The sequence below is a fragment of the Triticum urartu genome, chromosome 2A, assembly GCF_056163025.1.
Source record: "Triticum urartu cultivar PI428250 chromosome 2A, HENAU_Tu73, whole genome shotgun sequence".
NCBI classification, from domain to species: domain Eukaryota; kingdom Viridiplantae; phylum Streptophyta; class Magnoliopsida; order Poales; family Poaceae; genus Triticum; species Triticum urartu.
The window spans coordinates 506,085,770-506,098,066 of record NC_141874.1 but is presented as its reverse complement, the minus strand read 5'-3'; the positions used below and the strand labels follow the sequence as shown (position 1 = coordinate 506,098,066).

Sequence of the window (12,297 nt, the reverse complement as noted above, 5' to 3'; positions counted from 1 at the left end):
AGCATTACAGCCCATATTGTGGCCACGGTTAAAAAATTATACGAAATTTTGCATATTTTGGTGTGGTCCGAACTGTTTTTAATCCCAAAATTTTGACTCACATTCAAACTGATTTTAAAAATAAATGTATATCAATATAAAATCCAACAAATTCTCCACGCATAAAAATTAATCTTTCCCTAATCATAAAGCAGCGAGTCGTACGTCGTGTGCATTTTTGCAGAAAAGTCCCTCCGTTTCTGAGAATTCAACCCGCGATCCCTTTTTAAGTGACTACTGAAAAAATGTTTCATTCTTGCAAAAGAGTCCCTGTTGTTTGTGGTATTCAACCCGTCGTTCGATCAGATTTGCAAAGGAAAAAAACAGACATGACCACACGCACGGGCTCGCCTCCTCTCCCTCTCGCCCACGCAATCCTCGCCGCCGCCACCACCCACGCCAGCCGCTTCCGGCGAGCTCCGGCGCCGCGCAGCACGCCCCTGAGCTCCCCATCGTTTGCGCTTCCCTCCCCTCTGGCTAGATTCTCCGCTCCCAGCGTCTACCGCCTGCTCGCAACCCCACCCCCGTGGCTAGGGTTTCGGGTAGGGCTTCGCCGGTGTATCTCCGGCGGCCCCAGGTTCGTCCCTCCTTCCTTCTTGGCCGGGATCCTCCACCCCTACATCTCATCTTCTCTTTATATCCTCTGTTGTAGATGCAGATGGAGTAGGCCATGGGATTTCCCCATCCACCACGGTCGCCGCCGTCAAGGGCAGGAAGAAACCCTAGCCAGCAGCACCTCCTCACCTCGAATGACGCCTCTGCTGCACCAAGATAGGGCAAGCAACCCCCGTCTGCTCTCTATCTCTCCCATTTGTACAAGTCCATTTTTTGAACAAAATTCTGCTACTACGCCAAATAGTCCATGAACAGATCTATTTTTTATTTGTGAATTGATATACTTCCAAACACAAATAGTGTATATATGTGCCATTTTCATTTTTGTTCCTTCTCATTTTTGTGCTTTTGTTTGTAAGCTCATAAAATAGTTATAGAAAAAATGCCATGTAAGTTCTTAGCATGCGAGTGGACTATGATGGGAAGGGAGGAGGCCTGCGCCAAGGAGGAAGAGTAGCAGGGCAAAGGAGAGGTGCAACATGGGAAAGAAGGGGTGGACTGGTTGGCGCCCCATCATGGGTAAGACAACAGGTGGAGACGTCGAGTGGCTGGTGTTGGGTGCAGGAGAGGATGATTGGGAATTTAGGACATAGGGAAAATGATAGAGGACAGGGCTCCATTGCTTAGCTGCTATTGTTTGCTGCTACTGATCTCAATAGAAAAAATGGGGATGCACTTAGTATATCCTAAATGGAATAAAGCTTGTGATGATAGCTTTTGTTGATAGCATGTCTCTTTTCCAACATTATGTCGGTTTGTTCGAAAATAAAATTGGGCTTCCTTTATTAGCACATGAGTTCATGATTTTGAGAAGTTGCCCTGCAGATTTAGGGGAGTAGGGTTATGCTTTTGACGGTTCAGATTGTGGTCTTGTTTTGATTTAAATTTGACGTGTTCTCAGGGTTTGGTATATGGAGTCAATTTGTTTGAGGTTTACATGCAGAGATTTATGGAGGTGGAGTATTTGACTGGTAGGTCTCACTCTGTGCAGGTGTAGGTTGCAATCTGATTGTATGAATTGATGTAGCAAGGAGTTGCAAGGGCAAGTCGAAGATGAGTGTGGTTCGGTTCAGTTTAGGCAATGCATTCTGGTCATGACAGCTTGGCATCAACGTGGTTCTCAGTGAGTAATCCATGCGGGAGATCACTGCTATTGTCAGCTTTGGTGGCAAGCAGTGGTTCATTTGCACTACAAGCACTGCGAACTCCAGCATGAACCCAAAAAATTTCGAGTTTCTTTTAAGTTCTAATAGTATGTCTAGATTTCAGCTATCACACATGTCACCGGCCATAACATACCAATTGAGCTCGTCGACCAGTTGCGCAACGCCGGGATTGCCAAGAACAAGGTGTATGCCATTCATCACATCTCCTGTTGTTGAACTATCTATTATAAAAATTATGGGCATGTTTTCTTGTGGGGTTCTTTTGCCTCAATGGTATTATTCTTCTGGAAGCTATGTTGCCAACTCTGAATTTTTATTTACTTCAGAAATTTCAGAGTAAACACTGAATTGCAACATGGCACAATTTAATACCTCACAAACTCTGCAGATTTTGTTTCAATTTTGTAGTTCGGTTTGCTTGCTTGTGTATATGTGTGTGTATACTGAGAGGCAGGGAAATATTATTCTCTTCTAGCAGTTATGTTTCTGTGACATCTACTCCCCTCCACTCCATTTTCTATAGCCTGAAATCTGAATGTGAAAAGTAGATGGAGGTGATCAAGGGAAGCAGTCATGAGCGAGGTGTTTGAGGGCTACGAGCGCCACTAATGTGAGGTCTCAGACGCCTGCGCTCTTGTACTTGATTCGATTGTATTTATATTGACACTTCTTTCCACTGCCTTACATTTTGCCGTTAGGAAGTAATTATCAGCACTAGGCATGCGATTTTGACAGGTGGAGGCTTTATTTTAGTGTAGGTGAACATGTGATTTGGGGAAGCTCTGTAGATCCAGTTACATTGCAGACTTGCCAGCTACACCATCTAAAAAATGGGCTGCTGATCTAGGTATATTCCTACTCGGCCTTGCCTTCATATGAAGCTTTCTTAGATCAACTCTTCCATTGATCAATTTTACAAGTAGGTGCACTGCGTTTGTATACAACAATCTGAATGTGGGAGGTTTAACTATTTTATTGTATTGTAAAAAATGTATCACGATGATTTCTTTTTCTGAATCATGAATGGTGGGCTAGAGCCCCACCTGGATCGCGTGTTTTGGAATCCAATAATTAGATAAATGACCACCATCCACATTACCAACCATCTCAGTGTTATTTCCAGTTTCCTAATTAATGTATGAAAAAGAGGATCAATCAATTATTGCTTTCTCCTGTTGAAACGCACGGGCATGTTTGTTAGCTTGCTGCCTCCACCACTGGAACACCCCTTCGCCGGAGGTCAACCCTGGGTGTGCGTATTGGGCACAACCCAATGGAAATTCCAGGGAATCGTTTCATTAAGGGAACCGTTCCAGGTTCATTCAAAAAATGGCACGACCTGATTTACTTTCAGCAACCGTTTCATTAAGGACAACAGATTTGGACTCTGAGCTTTCCTCTGTGGCTGTTAATATCCCAGCATGTCAATTTCAGATTTACCACTAGGTCACTTTCCCATGCTGAGAGGATTTGTCATACCAAGAGGGTAAACGGAGAGACTTCCAGAGCATGGTCATGGTGTGGATCTGGTAAGAGCGGGACTTCCAACTGAAGAGGTCAATGAATAATGTCGTATTCCAAAACCAGCAATGCCTTTCATGCACATGTTTTACCTAGACTCTGCAATTACAATAAACAAGCCAATAGCATGGATTGATGATAATTGCAACTGCTTCTTTAAAGATTTATGCGCTCGACTAATAATTTCTAAATCATTCATGCATTTCTTTCATGGCACATCATGCAGCCAAACTATGAAACTGAGATATCACCAAAGAGAAAAGAGTAATCTACACTAATGTTAGCTTAATGAATCAGTAATCCTTCCAACTTATAAGTAAGAACAACCTGAAAACGTTGGTACTGTTCTCCTGATGAAGTGTTCTTTTTTTGTGAGGGTGATGAAGTGTTTTTGTTTACTGCAGATTTTTGTTGGGTGGATGATATTTGGGATTACTTTGTGTGCGTGCAGATTGATTAGAATGTGCATATGGAGATTATTTATAGCTCCATCAAAGAGGTAAAATTACCAAATCCCGACTTGTCAGTCATCCGATAACTTTGTTGATTGTCAGTTATACATTTGATTCGTGAAATTTGAAGGTTCTGAGCTTGAAACTCCGAAGTACAGATATGATACTCTGTTTTTCTAAAATAAATGATGATTGTAGATTTTAAATTTTGCATCATGAATGCATCTGCCTGTTATTAGTAACAGTTTTTTCCGACTGTTATTAGTAATGGTGTTTTTCGTCAAAAGATAATAGTACTGTTGGGCTGAGTCTAACACTGGAGCATCGAGGTTTGTCCTACAATCTCGTACAATATTTGTTCAGTGCACTTCATTGCGGTTCAGTGAAAATGGGGTTGCTCTACAACCTAATTACCTTTCTATGTCATCAGACTTTCTTTATTCTGAACCATCCTGCTGATAGTAAATGTAACCATGTAACTCATTTTCTATGTGTGCCAATAGGCAAGGTACACTTTCGCTCTGCCTCTGCCCAAGCTCGCTGCCGTCCCTGGCCGCGCGGCCGCCTATGACCAAGTAACCTCTCTCTCCCGCGCACCCCTAGAGCTCCTTAATCTCCTGGTCTACCTTCTCTCTCATCGACCTTTCTTTGTATTTCAATTGTAGGATAATTAGTGGATGTTGATAAGTGTACTATTCATGTTGTTGCTAACATTTCTGACTAACTGGTCCTAAATTTGTTCAGTGTGATTGTTCAGAGGAGAAGATATTTGTACTAGAAGATGATGTATATTTTACTGATTTTTTTTCCAGAACATATGTTTTTTGTAGATAGAAGATGGAGTATACTTTTCTGAGATATTTTGTACAAAGAAGATATTGCTACACTACTTTCATGTGTTCATATCATGACTGTAGTTTGGACAGTTGGCATGATTTTTTGTGGTTGATATAATGCTCAAATTTGCTTCATTTGATAGTGAACTTCTTCAGGCCTTCATTCGGAACCTCACCGTGACACCGCCCCCATCTCTCTGGGCCCCCATATTCACCTCCTGACTCCATTGGGCAATTTCTAATAAAGATGATTAGTGTTTTTTGAACCCATTGGTCGAACTGAGAGTAAATTTATGCATTTTGTTATTGATTCATTCATACGTAAAAATAGAAGATGAGGAAATATTTGTTATTCAGGAATCCAAAGTCCTTTTAGAGTATGAGATCGTCTTGTTCGTAACTTTCTTATTAAACATAGAAGGTGAAATTCAATGAGAACAAAAGGTATGGATTAGTGAGTAATGCCTAAAAATTTGTGTTTTTCCTTTCACTCGGCCCGCCCAGCTTTTCTTTCAAGCTCGGCCGCTGATGAGCCGATGACAAGATTGTAAGCAATGACACATGTGATGTCACGTCATTGTACGTGATGCAGGAAATCATCTTTTCATGTTTTCCTTTACATTTTCATAATGTATTTCCCGTTGCAACGCACGGGCAATTTTCCTAGTGTAATTTAAAATCTTGAAATGAAAAAAAAGATATTTGAAACTAATTGCCGGTTTGATGTGTTTTAAAAATGTACAGTCCATTTCTCATTACTGATGGGCCATTTTCTTGGCCAGCCGAATGAAAGCTCTCCTCGTCTTGAAAGATTTGTAGCTCAACAGGCCTGACAAAGCGACTTACTTGGCAAATGACAAAAAAACTAGGCTGTGGCCGTGGACCCAACTGTCAGGCTCTCCACGTACAATACTCTTCTGATGGAAGTCATTCCTTGACCACATTGACCACGCCATGCGTAGAGCACCACGGCGGTGGACGATGGCGAGGCCTAGGAAGGGGACGACGCGGAGCCGGGGAAGACGCGGCAGTGGAAGCCCACGCAGAGAGGAGTATGAGGGTTCACTAGTTCGGCTGCGGTGTGAGGCTGCCGTCGCCGCAGGGCCTGGCCAGCGGTGGGAATAGTAGGGGCGGTGAGGCCTCTACGGCAGCACAGCCGACCACGGGAGGCAGGAGCATGCGGCACGACCGGCGCTTCTTTGGGCGGCTGGTGCAAGAAGACCAGAGGTTGAAGAAGCACTACGGCAGTTGGATGGACATCGTACGGTCACTCGAGCTAGAATCGTTCATATTGACTAAGTTGACAAAGCCCTTCGTCCCCGTCAACTTAGTAGGCCCACAAGTCAGCCTCCCATCAAGGTGGCGCCCAGCTAGCCGGGGGAGTATTCATTTTTTGTGCATAATAAGGAGGCACTTCCGGTGGGTCCGAGCTGACAGCGGGGGGAACGTTTTTTTCTCTCGAAATACGGTGGCCCGTCCGGTGGGTCCCAGCAGTCAGGGGGAAATGATTTTTTTTGCAAAATACTGGTGGCCCGTCCGGTGGGTCCCCGCTGTCAGGTGGAGGAATAATTATTTTCCGCGTAATAATGAGGCACTTCCTTGCGGCTGTCGTGGACCCAGCTGTCAGCCTCTCCACGTATAGTACTCTTCCGATGGAAGTCGGTAGTTGACCACATTGACCACGCCGCGCTGAGAGCACCACGGCAGTGGACGACGACGAGGCCTAGGAAGGGGACGACGCGGCACTGGATGCCCACACAGAGAGGAGTACGAGCGTTCACTGGTTCGGCTGCGGTGTGAGGCTGCCGTCGCTGCAGAATAACAGGGGGTGTGGGTGAGTGGAGGGATGGCCTGGCCAGTGGTGGGAGTAGTATGGGGGCGGTGAGGCCTCCGCGGTAGCACAGCCGGCCATGGGAGGCAGGAGCAGGCAGCACGACCGGCGCTGCTTTGGGCGGCTGGAGCAAGAAGACCAGAAGTTGAAGAAGCACTATGGCCATTGGATGGACATCATATGGTCACTGGAGTATTGACTAAGTTGACAAAGCCCTCCGTCCTCGTCAACTTAGTAGGCCCACAAGTCAGCCCAACAATATGGTGGTCCCAGCTAGCAAGGGGGTATTCATTTTTTGGGCGTAATAAGGAGGCACTTCCTTGCGTGCGAAGATATAGCTGGTGGGTCCGACCTGTCAGCGGGGGGAATGTTTTTTTTCGCGAAATACAGAGGCCCTTCCTGTGGGTCCTAGCTGTCAGGTGGAGGAATCATTATTTTGCGCATAATAAGGAGGCATTTCCTTGCGTGCGGCCATGGACCCAACTGTCAGCCTCTCCACGTACTGTCCACTTCCGATGGATGTCGTTCATTGACCACGTTGACCAGGCCGCGCCGAGAGCACCAGGGCGATGGATGACGGCGAGGCCTAGGAAGGGAACGACACGGAGCCAGGGAATACTCGGCGGTTGTTTCCCGCGCGGAGGAGTACGAGGGTTTACTGGTTCGTCTGCCGTCGCCGGAGAATAACAGCATGTGTGGGTGAGTAGAGGGATGACTAGGCTAGCAATGGGAGTACGATGGGTCCATGAGGCCTGCGCGGCAGCATAGCCGGCCGTGGGAGGAGGGAGCAGGCAGTCCCGTCGGCGCTTGTTTGAGCGGCTGGAGCATGAAGAGCAGAGATTGAAGAAGCACGACAGCCGTTGGATGGACATCCAATAGTCATTGCTCTCGTGTGTTGACTAAGTTGACAGGGCATTGCGTGTGCATCAACCTATTTTTTTATGAAAGCATACACGTCAACCTGTAGTAGGCGCACAAGTCAGCCTCAAATCTGTGAAAAACAGCATACAACCCATCTGCCATTATTTCTAATAATGTACATCCCATTTGCTAATTCTTAAGAAATTTTTTGGAGCCCATCTTCTTTTTGTTAGAATTACACTCCATATTGTGGCCACGATTAAAAAGTATACGAAATTTTGCATATTTCGGTGCGGTCAACTGTTTTTAATCCAGAAATATCGATTCACATTCAAACTATTTTGAAAAATAATTTATATAAATATAAAATCCAAATAATTGTCCATGCATAAAAATCAATGGAATTTAATATCTTGTAATGAAAAAAATTGAAACTAATTCCCGGTTTGATGTGTTTAAAAAATGTACAACCCATTTTTGGGCAAACCAAATGAAACTCTCCTCGTCTTGAAAGATTTGCAGCCCAGCAGGGCCGATAAAGCAAGTAGGCCTTGTTTGGGTATTTCTTTTAAAAAATAGAACTGGGCTAGCCATTTTCAGCAAGAAAAAAACACAACTGGCCTCATGATGTGGTAAACATAAATAAAACCCTGGCTAGACGGGCCACAGCCCCCGCACAGCCCCGTTGTTACCCTGATCCATCGCTAAAACTAGTATAAATAACAACTGCTTGTTCCTCAAAAAAAACTGCGCGACTTGTTGGGTCCCTGGTGTCAGCCGCTCGTAGTGTAATTCTCTCGTTTATTGACTACGTTGACAATGACGTGAGCCTCAGATTTCCAACCATTAGGAGGAACCATATTTTTGGGCTTGTGCTATAGAGGCTGAAAGTGCGTTATATCGACTAGAGGGGGGGTGAATAGGCGATTTTTATGAAAGTCTTCAAAACGTGGAAGTTATGAAGACAAACAGTAGAGATATGCCTATCACTATGCAGCGGAAGTTAGATTACGATTACACTAGGCAAGCCATGGTCAAGTATTCAATAGAGTGAAAGCACAATGACAAGTAGCTGCAGTGTAATAAGGATCAGGTAGGAAGAAGTTATGAAGCCAAACAAATCATACAGTTACGTTGTGAAGACAAAAGATATAGCAAGCATGCAATGGCTTCACAATGAGTAACAGTAAGTAAAAGGAAGTGAAGATGAAACCAGTGACTCGTTGAAGACAATGATGTGTTGGACCAGTTCCAGTTGCTGTGACAACTGTACGTCTGGTTGGAGCGGCTAGGTATTTAAACCTTAGGACACACAGTCCCGGACACCCTGTCCTGAACACGCAGCTCAGGACACCAAGTCCTCACCATATTCTCCTCGAGCTAAGGTCACTTAGTCCTCACCCAATCACTCTGGTAAGTCTTCAAGGTAGACTCCCAAACCTTCACAGACTTCGTTCACTGGCAATCCACAATGTCTTTTGGATGCTCTGAACGCGACGCCTAACCGTCTGGAGGATGCACAGTCCTCAAGTGTAGTAAGTCTTCAGATCACACAGACAAGAAGACTTAAGTGATGCCCAATGTTCTCTGGCTCTGGGTGGTTAGGGCTTTATCCTCGCAAGGAATTCTCTCTCTCAAAGGCTTCGAGGTGGGTTGCTCTCAAACGACAAAAGCCGTGCACTGAAATCTGAGCAGCCAACCGTTTATGGTTGTAGGGGGTGGGCTATTTATAGCCACTTGGCAACCCGACCTGATTTGTCCGAAATGACCCTGGGTCACTAAGGAACTGACACGTGTCTCAACGGTCAGATTTCAAACTCTCATGGCAACTTTACTTGGGCTACAAGCAAAGCTGACTTGTCCGGCTCTGGACAAGATTCGCTCTCATTGTCTTCACTCGAAGACATAGGTTTTTTGGTTTAGGCATCACTTCAGTCATTCTAACTGGTTCTCCTGGACCCCACTTAACAGTACGGTGGTTCCTATGACTCAACACAAAAGAAAAAGAACTACGAAAGATCTAAGTCTTCGAGCTCCATAGGCTTCATAACGTGTCTTCTTTTGTCATAGTCTTCAATGTGAATATCTTCATATACGACCTTTGACTTCAATGTCTTCATACATTTTTAGGGGTCATCTCTGGTAGTAAAACCGAATCAATGAGGGACTTCTTCCTGTGTTATCCTGCAATTCTCACAAACACATTAGTCCCTCAACTAGGTTTGTTGTCAATACTCCAAAACCAACTAGGGGTGGCACTAGATGCACTTACAATCTCCCCCTTTTTGGTGATTGATGACAAACTAGTTGAAGTTTTCAACGGGGAATATAGTCTGTGAAATTGTAAAGGATAAGGAATTGTCTTCATAAGTTGCAAGGGCTCCTCCTGAAGATGTGCATACAAGTTAATTTGCTTTTGGAATGCAAATGCACATGGCAGGTTGTACTTGTGGAGATCCACTTCAGCTTATGATGACAATCCACTATGCATGTGAAGATATATGAAGATAATGACATGCATAATGGAAAATGGATGTCTGCAGAATGAGATAAGTGCAGAATTTATCGTCGCACATGCGGAATTTATCTTCGCAAAACAGGGTGACAGACAAGTAGCAGACGACCATCTGGTTTAAGTGCTACAACTCATAAGAACCAAATGTAAAGCAAGAGTTGTAAGCACGAAGCAAAATATAACAAAACATAAAGCACCCGCCCATATGGACCCGCTTGAAGACTATCAACCCATATGCTTCTCCCCCTTTTGTCAGCAAGGACCAAAAAGGTTTGAAGACATAGAGTGTCTACTCGTTCTCAGGAGCAGCAGGGTCGTTGGAGGTGTTTGGCGGTGCAGAAGAGCTTGGAGGTGCTGAAGCAGGTGGCGGTGAGGTAGCATCGTCTTCTTCATCAATGATTCTGGCAGTGACTGTGGTAGCAGATGAAGAAAACTCAGAGTCTTCAAGTGATGGTGTGCTTCGCATCACAGCCCTTCTAGGAGGTGTGGTGTCAAACTTGAATCGCTCAGTGAAGCCATCCTCTTCAAGTTCAGCTTCAGTACATATCATTGATAGCCCTTTCCATGTGTGGCGACAGGTTTCATGGGCAACGAAAGCGTTCTTGGTGGCAAGATTTCGGATGCGATTGACATCCACCAAGAGGCTCTTCATCTGTCTCTTCAACCAGTCATGATGCCTATCCTGCTTTTGATGAAGGGCCACAAGAAGCTCTCAGTCATTGAGAACACGAGCGCGCTTCTTGGGTCTTGAAGCAGTTGCACTGTCAGTGGCTTCAGTTGAAGCAGGGTGTGGCGCACGTGTAGTGCCAGCCAAAGGATACACCCTGGAGATGGCTTCAACACCTTCATCGTTCTGAGTGAAGCTCTGGTGTTCTGCATTCTGAAGACTCAAAGGTTGCTTGGCAGGCTCAGGATATATAGCTTCAGCAGAGGTATCCACATCTGGCAAGAAGATCCGATGGTTGCGGGCTGAGGGCTGATATGAGATCGCAGAGTGAAGCTTGATCAGTCTCATTACCCAAGGAGCATAGAACTTCAAACCAAGTAAATCTGAGCCTGATGCAGCTAGTTGGCGTATGAAGAAGTCCTGTGCGTTGAAGCATTTGCCATGAAGGATACAAAACAGCAGAGTCTTCATTGCACCCTCGATCTTGGCATTTGGAGAGTGCCCTTTGATAGGACAGAGAGTCCGCCGGATAATGTGATAGATGGTTCTGGGCAGGTACTCAAAGTCTTCAACGAAGAACTCTGTTGGATAAGGAGCATCGTGGGGCAATGGCTTCATCATTGAGAGCATCTGACTCATATTCGGTTCAGGCCTCTGGAATATGCTCTCAAGAGCTTCAGTGTGTAGTGGACATCCTTCCTCGAAGAATTCGCCAGGAGTGGGCAGGCCGGTGAGCTCAATGATATCAAATGCATTGGCTTCGTGATGGACATTGCCGGTCATCCACTCCAGGGCCCAAGTCCTCGGATCTCTGTTGTATCCTTTGGTGTGGAGGGTGGCATAGAATTGCAGCAGAAGCTCTTCATTCCAGTGCTCTTCATCAGTTACAAACTGCAGCAGACCCACTTGCTTGAAGCAATCCAATGCTTCCTCTAAACAGGGCAGACCAGCAATGGCTTCAACATCAAGGCGCTTGTGCGGGAAGATGCGACCTTGGTTGTATAGGATGCATGAATAGTAGCTGCACTGAGGATAGCTCCAGAACCTATCTGATGAAATCCTTTCCCTTGAATAGGGTTTCTTGGAGCTGTTGAAGAACGTATTATCTGCCTTGAAGCTATTGATGTTAAAGGATCCAGGTGCTGATGCAGGACCTGGGAACCTCGGCAGCCGTGGGACTGGCTTCTGGACATGAGGCCTGTGCTCAACATGGTAATCAAATTGAGGACCTGCAGCAGACTCAGGAACAGAAGTGTCTGGATCAGTAGCTTTGCTGTCTTCTGAAGCTTTTGGTGGGGAGGGCTCCACATTGGCTTCAGTGTTGGTTGTGGCAGCCTCAATATTTTCAGCCTCCGCTTGACTAGCTGGAGGGTCGGTCACAAGCACGTTCTCCTGGAGAACTGCTTCTTGATGGAGCATAGGAGTGGGCTCTTGTGGTGCTTCTTCTGCGGCTGATGCAGCCGGAATGTCTTCAGCATAGACTTGAGGCCTTGGACCTCTGCGAAGCCTGCGGAACACAGACGACGCCTGTGGGGTTGGAGTGGGCTGGGCCTCAAAGTCTTCTTCCTCTTGAGGGCGATCCGCCCATGACGCATCTTGTGCAATTGGCGTCAGAGGACGACCAATGCTGATGAGTTCGCTATGTTCATACTGAGGAAGGGCTGCATCATCTTGTACATTGTCCTGATGACCAATGTCTTCAGCAGCGATGGGGTCGGCTGCTGGTATGTCTTCAGCTTCAGGAGCCTCTGTGGAAGCAGGCTCATGAACTATCAGTTGTCGTTCTGCGTCAGG

At 45.7% G+C, this 12,297-nt stretch overlaps 1 long non-coding RNA gene across 12 annotated transcripts; it reads left to right on the top strand.

Annotated features, from left to right (window-relative positions):
- Positions 1–346: 346 nt before the first annotated feature.
- LOC147985651 (uncharacterized) lies at positions 347–5,187 on the top strand. 12 transcript variants are annotated; one of them, XR_015616801.1, is made up of 6 exons: positions 347–616; positions 692–815; positions 1,646–3,349; positions 3,746–3,840; positions 4,297–4,368; positions 4,786–5,177. It is a non-coding gene; the product is annotated as an uncharacterized LOC147985651 (long non-coding RNA). The 12 variants fall into 12 exon arrangements; XR_015616800.1 differs by lacking the exon at positions 4,786–5,177 and adding an exon at positions 4,459–4,764; XR_015616799.1 differs by having other exon boundaries at positions 3,746–4,368; positions 4,786–5,187.
- Positions 5,188–12,297: the final 7,110 nt, after the last annotated feature.